We start from the raw sequence: 11,300 nt of genomic DNA on the forward strand, positions 1-11,300 counted from the left end.
AAGGGTGTATAGAAGTTTGATAAATCTGATAGGTCATAAGTTTGAAAAATTTTTAAGCGAGATAAAGATGAATATGATATTAACAAAACACTTTATTTTATTAAGAACGAGGCATTAAATAAGCCTTTATTACACGAGTTGGAAATAGGAATAGTTAAGGCATAGCCTTTACATGGATAAGAATTTGGAAAGATAACTTGGGAAATATTAAGATTGAAGTAGTCTTCATATTCCTTCTTCTCGTCCTCAACCTTGTTTATAAACTTCTCAACTTTCTCATTCTTCGCCTTTTGTTTCTCATGCAGGAACTTGAGATTATCATAAAGATTCGAAACTTCATCGTTGATTACATGGTACTTGTGGTCCCTTATAGAATGTTGATTATTCATGCGGTTTTCCTCCATCTTCAATCTAAGGTCAACATCTTCTCTTAGGTCGGAGGGAGATTGCTTCCCCCATCGGGCATTTTTATCACCTTCATACTTCACCAACTTTATCTCTTTCTTTAGTTCAGCATTTTCCTCCATGAGCTTCTTGATCGCTAGGTCTTTTTCCTTTATTTGAACATCGATCCTTGCAATATGGCGAATTAGGTCATCAGTAGTTTTTTGCAGATTCATGAGCTCGTACTTGGCATTAACTTCATCGTAGGAAGGAGATCGGGATCTTTTCTTTGACGGGCCGATTTCTTCAAGACGTTTCCCCTTGCCTTCCGGTCTTGAAGTCGGGTATTGATCGGGAGAATTAGGTAAAGTATCCGGACTATAGTTTGGTGAGAGAGGACCACCAAATCCATAAGGTGGACTTTGGACTGGTCTTTAAGTGGAAGACCTTTCAGTATCTTTTTTGGTTGGCTTGAAAAGATTCATTTTGGTCGCTTGGTAAGAATTAGACATCCTAACATTAGGAAGGAGATTTTTGATCAGTTTTAAGATAAGATTGTAAAGCATATGTTTTAAGATTACAAGGCAATCCTAAGTGCTTTAAAGTCTAAGGCAGGAAAGGTTATAGTTTCCTAGATTGCTAAGGCACCCTAGCTAACAAGTAAGGCACACATAAAAATGCAATCCTGGTTCTCTATAACAGCCTATTTATGCTCTGATACCAATCTGTAATGACCTCCCAATAGGGTCTGAAAGGAACGTCACTAATATCAAAATATACCAACATATTATAATACGATAACAATTCTAAATGAAAAAAAAAAAATAAGCTTTATTGAGTACGCAGCGGAAAATGAAATGTCGTTACAATAATGGAAATTACAATAAAGTAATTGTTTCAAATGCAAGAGTAATAAATGCGATAGTTCTTAATCCTAAGTCCAAGTAGCATTACATAAGTAGTAGATAAGTATACTTGATCAAACAGCACCTGAGACAAAACATGCTAAAGTGTCAATCAAAAAGGTTGAGTGAAGTTCATAGGTTTAACAAAAGTAGGAATAGTTGTTTTTAGATCACAAGATTTAGTTTGTAAAGTTGATCTCCCGCAGGATCAAAAAGTTATGCCAAAGCGTGATATTTAGACTAAACGTTCAAGTTTGCCCCATGACAAGTTGTGTCTGTCCTTGTCGGTTTAAATTTCATTATCAAGTATTACAAAGACTTAGTCAAATGTATCGGGGACGTTACTCCCGATAGGCCTACCCCCAATAATTAAGCATGCAGCAGCAACTAAAAATATCACTGTAGGGACTTAGTCGGACATAGCCGGGTATAGCATAGTTTAACAGTTTGGTACTTGTGTCTAAAGTGTAAAAAGTAAAAACAGCATGTGTCTCACCCCAAATAAAGTAAGTAAGTTTGCTAGCAGTAAAGAGGGGCTATGAATTCACCTTAGTAGAGAGAGAGCTAGTTATTCCTCAGAATAGTAAGTTGGATGAGTGAGCAGAAAAGTTAACCTATGACATTTAAGAGTAGTAAGTGTTTTTGCCCATATTTAATTATGATAGTATTTTAAGTATAGTTCGTTTCACTAAGTTTTCATTCCTAGTAAGTTTCTATTTTTAGAAATATAACTAGAAAGTTTCTACTTTTAAGTGTGTTTTCCATTTTAGGATACTTGTTGTATTAGATAAGCTTCCAATCACTCCTTTCCCTTCGAATGGCTATTTCAGGTCTAGGGGCTTGAGCCATAGGACCCTTTAAATTAGAAATCCAAACCCTCTGCCTAGAGTCTCGTAGAAACCATTCGTCAAGAAAGTTCGAAGATCTATATATCTCTAATACATATCCCAAAAAGGTTTTTATGTGTTACAATATAAGTAGTAGGTTATAGGTGCTAATAATAGTAACAGTGTATACATGTTAATTAATAGTATAAGTAGTATTAGGATTTCATTAATTAGAGTTAGTTATTTAAAGTAGTATTTAACTAACTAGGGTTTACTAATTAATGTCCTAGGGTTTCATAAATTAGGGTTTAGTAAATTAGGGTTTTATTTAATGTAGTAATGATTAGGTAATGATTAGGGTTTAATAATTAAAGTGGTATTAATTAATTAGGGTTAGGTTTAATTAATTAAGTTTTTAATAAAACTAGGGTTTTGATTAAAGTAGTATAATTTAAATTAGGGTTTAGGGTTTTAGTATATATATATATGTATGTGAAGTCGTATATATATATATATATATATATATATATATATATATATATATATATATATATATATATATATATATGTATGTATTGGAATACAAAAATTTATTTTTTTACAAGTATATATATATATATATATATATATATATATATATATATATATATATATATATATATATATATATATATATATATGTCGATTTATATGTATGTATATATAAGTTTATTTTGTTTCCTTAATTAAACACAAACAAGTTTCCTAAGTGTATCTAGGGTTTTAAAAATCAAAGTTTCCTTCCTTCTTTTTCTTTTTCTAGTCGACACATACACACACATGTGTATATTTATATTTTTTGTACATGTATAGATCTAGGTTTGTTCTTAGGTTTATATGTTTATGAATTTATATGAATATAGATTAAAACAAAGATCAAAGAATTAAGAAAATAGTTTAGGGTTTTATATTATACCTTTGAAGATCCAAGAAGACTAACAAAGAAAAGAAGAACTTGATGAAGATGGAAGATCAAAGCCTTGAATATCTTGAAGAACACCTTGAAGATTCTTGAAGATCACGAAGAACGCGAAGAACACTTGAAGATTACATGGAAACCCTCAAGGATTTCGATGGGTGGTGGTGGATTTCGGTTCTTCTTGGCCGAAATTAGGAGAGAGGGAGGGAGAGATTTGAGAGAGAATTGTAAGTATGATTTGGTACAAGAATAACTCTAGCCTAGGTCCCTATTTATAGGAGAGATTGGAGGGTTCTAGAATTAGGTTTTAACAAGTAATACTTAGGGAATAAGTTAGGGTTAAATGAGGAGGTGGAGGAGGTATTCTTGGCCGAAAATATGTAGGGCAAAAGGGTAATTATACCCCTTAAAATTTTGGCTAGGATTTAGGGGAATTAGGATTAACTTTTTCACTCTAGTCCTTGTACTTTAATTTAGCTTTAATGGTTCTTTAATTATCCAAATTTAATTATTTAAATGTACAAAGTTTAAGGTTATTTATTTTGTTCACAAAGGTTTATTAACCCTTTATTTTTATCTTTTATTAACTTGTCGTTTATCACACAAAGTTAATTATACATTTTTTATAATTTTTTTTAACGCTTAATGATTATTGATTATAGTTAAATCGTTAAGTTTAATTATATTGTTTGGGCAAATTAAATGATGAAAGGATATATAAATGTTGGAAATTTGAGGGTCGTTATAGAGTATGCGATTCCCGGATGAAACAATGAATTTGAAATATGGTTTGTAATAATCCAACACTATTAGGATCATAATGTTTATTATCGTGTTTATCTTGCATGTGTTGTTGATGATTATGATGGTTAGTTTATTGGTTGTGATATTATGGATGATCGTTACTATCTTGTGCTTATTTGTTTAGCATAGAGATTATTATTTGTTTGTGATCTTAATGGTTGGATTATTTGGTGGAGTTCGTCTTTAAACTTATGATTGTTTTGATTACTTTCGTGATGACGATTGAAACTCTTTGATCTTATTGTGGGCGCATATACTTCCCGAGTATGGTCTAGCACATTTTGTACCTTGTGAGCATACTTCAAATTGTAGGGAATGCCATATGCACTTGGCTCCTTCTTTTGGCTCATCAACTGGTACAATGACATGCGAGCAAATTAGTGACTACATATTATATGAATGGTAACAACAAAGATCGTTTGATCTTCGCCGGTTTTTCCTTTCTTCCCTCTCATCTTTTCTATATCAAAATGTCCCTCATTTTCACTTATTCTGCTGCTTTAATGCAATGAGGGCATTGCATACGCTAAATGTAGGGGGAGAGTTAAAATTTCGGGCCATTTTGAAGCTATTTCGAGTAAACTAGTCACATATACTCTCTAAAGATTAAAACTTGCATTGTCGAACAATTTTTGGAACAATTTTTTAACCATTACACTAATTCATATCATAAACACTAAAATGGTTGAAACTTGTAAAATTTTCAAGCTTTTTGGGAAAAGTAAAGTCTTTTCCTTAATTTTCAAAACTTAAGGAAGTAAAGTCTTCCTTTTGCTTCATTCTTGTGATTCACCAAGCGAAAGTAAAGTCTTTCACTTTTCTTATGATTTTGCGCGGAAAAGATAAAATTTTGAGAAAAATCAAATTTATGCTTGAAAGTTAAAGTCTTTCATGCATGTGCACCAAAACCAAGTGTTTAAAGCTTTATGCTCTAACACTTCCGGATGAATCGAGTCCATCCATTGTAGGGAGTCAAGTCTCCCGAATTTTGTTCTACTTGGTGTGGGAGACTTCCTAATCCACACCATTTCATATTGACATTGGTTGCCTCATCATTTCACAATGTTTCAACCGATGTATCATACCGTGGGAAGAGGAGCCTTGAGCTTCACAAAGTGCTATCCTTTTTAGCAGCAATGGCTTCGTGCTAGTGTTGCTAGACAACACAACCCATAGCCAAAAGCTATGGCACCCTTGCGCTTACAATTAACGGAAAGGTAGTAACTACTTCCTACCTTTTCTTAAATTAAGCATAAAAGCTTGTTATGTAGGAAGTAGATAAGCATCATCTCATTTTGGAAGTAAAGTCTTCCAAACTTGAAAGTAAAGTCTTCCAAGTTGTGTTTCTTCCAAGCTTGGGAGTAAAGTCTCCCAAGTCAAGCTCGATTATTTGAAAGGAAGTTAAAGTCTTCCTAGTGCTTCAAAAATTTGGAATTGGGGGACTCTCTTATTTAGCCACGTGGGGCCCTAATTCCACGAACCTCCTTCAATGCTTTTGCCCTACTATGAAAGAAACCATAGAGTTGTGATAGAAAGCTTGATGAGTGTCGGTTACCCCGTGTCCGGGTAACCAAATAAAGGTGGGGTACCCAGTCCCTTACCTTTGGCACACCCACCTTAACCCTATTCTTGGAATTGATGATTATCAATTGGAATTGACGACATATATTTGGAATTGACGATCATTCTTGAAATTGACGAAAAATAGGTGTTTTGGGGGCATGGAGGTGGAAGAGGGATAGCCATTGCGGGTTGATGAGGTGAGCATTCTTTTTGGAAGCGTATTCTTTACACGATGCATTTCATGAATAGTGTTGATGTGTACGATTCTCATGGCCCTTATTCATTTCGGGGTGCATTTTACATACTTTGGGTACACTTTGAGTTGGTTTGAGTAGACTTGTATTCGATATGATCGATTTGTTTGATGAGTTTATGGCTATCCCGTGAGTCCTACATATTTGGTCAAGGTCAAGGAGGTCAAGTTCGAGTTTGTAATGATTTGATACTATTGTGATTGGTGTTTGATGACCTTCTCGTAGATGAAGTTGACTTTAACCGGGGGCATGATTGGTTCGGGTAGACTTAGGCTTGAATTATGTTTATGTTAGTGTTTGAGGATTGAAGATTTGAAGATATTATTTGGAGCTTGAGTAAAGCTTGTGTTAGTAGAAGAAGAGGATGATTGTGCTTGGTCCTAGCAAGTGCAAGTTTTTGGAGAATGCTATAGCCGCCTAGTGCATATTCATGAAAGGTATCATTTTGAGCTTAACCTTCTTGTACTTTGGCATTGTTCACTTATTTGTTCGCTATCTTCAAAGCTTGTTTTGTCGATTGTTTGCTTGAGGACAAGCAAAGATTCAAATGTAGGGGGTTTGATATCGCTCCATTTATATATATTTTATTTCACGATATCTACCTCATTTTGCTCGGTTTATGACTATCTTGGAGCCTATTTTGTGTGATATTGAGCCAAATGGTAAATTAAGGGCTAAGGAATGGATTTGGTGTAAAATTGACCAAATCTTGGGCAAAATTGGCTAAGGAAATGGAAAGTGCAGAATCAGCATCAAAAGCGTCCTTCCTCCATCAAGAGTGCCGCTCCTGGGAGCCAAAAGCACCGCACCAGCTGGAAAAGCGACGTTCTTATGCACATTTCAGCTCCATTTTCCTCTAGTGAGCAAAAGCGTCGTTCCTACAGTGAAAAGCGTCTCTCCTATTCAACCAAAAGCGTCGCTCCTCAACAAAAGCGTCACCCCTGTTTAGAACTAAAAGCGACGTTCCTTATCAAAAGTGCCACTCCTCATTAAAGCCAAAAGCGCCGCTCCTGAGCCAAAAGCGACGCTCCTGTCACTGTTTCAGCCCAGTTTTTCAGCACTATAAAAGGAATGAGATTAGGTCATTTTTCATATGCATCTTTGGGAGCAGCTGCTTAAGGTCCGAATTTCACATTCAAAACCCTAATTTCATCATCCATTGGTGTTTAAGGGTGGATTCAAGGAAGCTAGCTCAAGATTCATCATTGTTTAGCTTAGATCTTCATCTTCTTTACATTTTGGGTTGTAATCTTCACTTTACTTTTCATATTTTGCGTTGATTACTTGTAATAACTTGAAGATGATGATGATTTACATTTCTATGCTTATTACTAGTTTAATTTTAACATATGAATCTCTAATGCTAGTGTTTGCCCCAAATCAATTGATTATTGTTGTTTGAATGAATTACATGATCATGTGTTGTTGAGTTAGCTAAAGATCCATTGCTATGAGTTTTTTTAGGCATGAATTTGATTACATATGTTGTGTAGCTCTCTTAGTGATTTGAGAAGTGAATCAATATGTGCTTCAACCCGTTAGGTGATCTAGACAACTAGCTTAGGAATTGAAAGTGATTGTGTTCTTGATCTAGGTTGGTTTTCAATTGGCCTCTAATCAACATAGTAATTCCTATTATCTTAAGTGATTTCGATAGTTGGTGGTTTTAAGTGATTTCAACCTAAGCTCAATCTCATTGACCAAGTCATGCTTAACTCAATCTTAAGATATAAAGCTTATGTGAATTTGTGGAGTATCATTTGATTTGAGGTTTAGTAGTGATGCTAAATATTTAATAGTTCAACAACTAATGAGATAGCAATATAGGCAAAATGGGGCAAGCCAAGCATAGAGAGGATTAGATAAGTGAACACGTCTTAGTTAATTTATTTTAAGTCTTAATATTCCACTACTTGTCTCTTATTACTAGTTTAATTGATAAATTTAGGTTTGTTTAATTGTGCAAGTTTTAGTTGTTAGTTAATATCAATCGAGACCCCCCCCCCCCCCCCAATCAAACAAACTCTAGGACAATTGATAGTTTCAAATATCTGACTTACACTGTGTCTCTTAGTACGAACTTCATAAGAATACTTACATTAAAGTGTTGAAATGTCCCGTTCATATTGATTATAAACGTTCCATATTAATTGATTTCGTTGCGAGGTTTTGACCTCTATATGAGACGTTTTTCAAAGACTGCATTCATTTTTAAAACAACCATAACCTTTATTTTATCAATAAAGGTTTTAAAAACATTACGTAGATTATCAAATAATGATAATCTAAAATATACTGTTTACACACGACCATTACATAATGGTTTACAATAGAAATATATTACATCGACATATGTTTCTTGAATGCAGTTTTTACACAATATCATACAAACATGGACTCCAAATCTTGTCCTTATTTTAGTATGCAATAGCGGAAGCTCTTAATATTCACCTGAGAATAAACATGCTTTAAACGTCAACAAAAATGTTGGTGAGTTATAGGTTTAACCTATTTATATCAAATCGTAACAATAGACCACAAGATTTCATATATCAATACACATTCTATACATAGAGATAAAAATCATTCATATGGTGAACACCTGGTAACCGACATTAACGAGATGCATATATAAGAAAATTCCCATCATTCCGGGACACCCTTCGGATATGATATAAATTTTGAAGTACTAAAGCATCCGGTACTTTGGATAGGGTTTGTTAGGCCCAATAGATCTATCTTTAGGATTCGCGTCAATTAGGGTGTCTGTTCCCTAATTCTTAGATTACCAGACTTAATAAAAAGGGGCATATTCGATTTCGATCATTCAACCATATAATGTAGTTTCGATTACTTGTGTCTATTTCGTAAAACATTTATAAAAATTGCGCATTTATTCTCAGCCCAAAAATATAAAGGGTAAAAAGGCAAATGAAACTCACCTAATGTATTTTGTAGTAAAAATACATATGACTATATTGAACAACTGAACAATGCAGGGTTGGCATCGGATTCATGAACCTATATCATGTGTATATATATTAATACACAAAATTGTATTCGAATAAGTTTATATTTTATTATTAGTGATGTACTTGTTATATTTAATAATTTATAAGTTTATTAATTATTTATATATTTTTGTTATATATATATAGAATTATTAATATAGTTAAGTTGTGTAATTTAAATATATTTTTATATCTATAATCTTTATTTTAATAAATATAATCTTAACAACGTCATTTAATACTTTTATTTTCATAGTTACTATTATTTTAATAATAGTGATATAGATAATACTTGATAATAATAATAATAATAATAATAATAATAATAATAATAATAATAATAATAGTTTTAATGATAACAAAATAGTAATTTTTGTAAAACTGATAATAATGATAATATCAATCATATTTTTGTTGTTAATAATAATAATGATAATAATAATTATAAAATGATACAAATACTAATAAATTTTATTACTTTTATATTAATGATAGTAATAATAATAATTCTAACCATATTAATAATAATAACAGTTATGATATTAGTAAAATGATAAAGTTATTTTTAAATGATATTAGTAATAACATTACTAATAATGTAAATTCATATTTGTATCTATAATAGTAATAGATGAATTTCTACCATAATACTTATATACGTACTAATAATCTTAGTAATTATAATATTAATAATAATAACAATAATGAAAATAATAATAATATTCATAATCTTCATAATACTTAGTACTAATAATATTAATTATAATAATTCTAATACTTAATAATAATAATAATAATAATAATAATAATAATAATAATAATAATAATAATAATAATAATAATAATAATAATAATAATAAATACAAATGGGATATACCTTACAAGCCTTTTCTAAAAAAATTTTGCCATTGCCGGGACTCGAACCCGAGACCTCTCGCTCACATGAACCAACATCTAACCATCAGACCGTCCCTGTTTTTCTCTGATTAAACCCACACTTAATATTATTTAACCCATTTTCTGTTTTCATCCTTTTCTTCTCAAATCCCCATCGACAGAAGGCCAAATCATTACATCAACCAGTTTACGATTTTAATTAGGATGTGGAATTGAACTCGAAACACCTAATAATTGTGATTTCAATTACCAGACATGAAAATAAAATGAAGAACAGAAACAGTTAATACTCGATACAAAATAGAATGAACTCCAAACTTGATTTTAAATTTGAGACACTTTTAAGCCACGATTCCAACATGAAACAGATTTTAAATCGATCCTGGAATCTTTTCCAATCAACAATTTAATCTAAAACACAAAATCAAAAGCGAATTTCTTGATGAACCAACTGTTTGACTTTTTAAATTTAATGTTTGATTGCAAAAATTCAAAATTAATAAGAAGAATTGAAGCATAAAAACTTACAGAAAGTTTGATTAGATCATTCCTTACAGAGCTGCTTTTCTAGATTTTGAATTTGATTTCGAATTCAAGTTTTGACTAAAAAGGTTAAACGAACTGGGTAATGGCCTTCTATCGTGTTTTCTGTTTTTAATTTTCGATTAGCAATTCAGTAATTGGATAAATTATAGTGTGCAGGTAATGAGGTTTATGATTTTCGTATGATTGAAGAGACAACCAGATTTTATCACGATTGTTTTATAGTGGAAATAAGATCGATCGTACAAAAGGAAATAAGATGGAAAGAGATAGATTACCAGTTCATGTATCTGTATATCGTTCTGTTTATAAATATAAAGTAGATTTTTATGTACTTATATACACTTATTTATATATATTAATTAATCTTATTTGATAACAATTAAAACTATAATAATATTAATACTCTTAATACAATAATAATAATAATCTTAATAAACATGATAATAATAACTATAAAGTTTATCATAATAAAATTATTGATTATAATATTGCTAATGGTATTAATAATAATAATAATAATAATAATAATAATAATAATAATAATAATAATAATAATAATAATAATAATAATAATAATAATAATAATAATAATAATAATAATAATAATAATAATACTGTAACAACTTATATATATCAAACTTTATATCTATGTGTTATATACTGAAAATAATACTACTAAAAAAAATACTGATTTTAATATTAAAACTAATAATAGTACTAATAATAATGAGAGTAATAATAATTTTTAGTATAATACTTATATTTCTAACTTATAATAACACTTAATATATTAACATTATGTATTATTATTATACAATATATATTATATGATAACCATATGCTAAATATTTAGTATTTAAACATCTTAATATAAATACGTTATATAATATGTGTTTGCATACGAATAAATAATATATAAATATTATCTATATGTCTATAACATTTATATAATCCAATATACATGTGATAACAATTAATATAGAAATCATATATATCTATTCATAAGTTTATATTAATAATAATGTTCTTATCTTGTATATTATTTTACATATTTACACAAAATGATATATTTATTTACAAACAATCGTTCGTGAATCGTCGGGAGTAGTCAAAGGTCGTTTGCATATATGAAACTGTTCAAACTTTTTGAG

This window comes from Rutidosis leptorrhynchoides, chromosome 5 (genome assembly GCF_046630445.1).
Source record: "Rutidosis leptorrhynchoides isolate AG116_Rl617_1_P2 chromosome 5, CSIRO_AGI_Rlap_v1, whole genome shotgun sequence".
In the NCBI taxonomy this organism is placed as follows: Eukaryota; Viridiplantae; Streptophyta; class Magnoliopsida; order Asterales; family Asteraceae; genus Rutidosis; species Rutidosis leptorrhynchoides.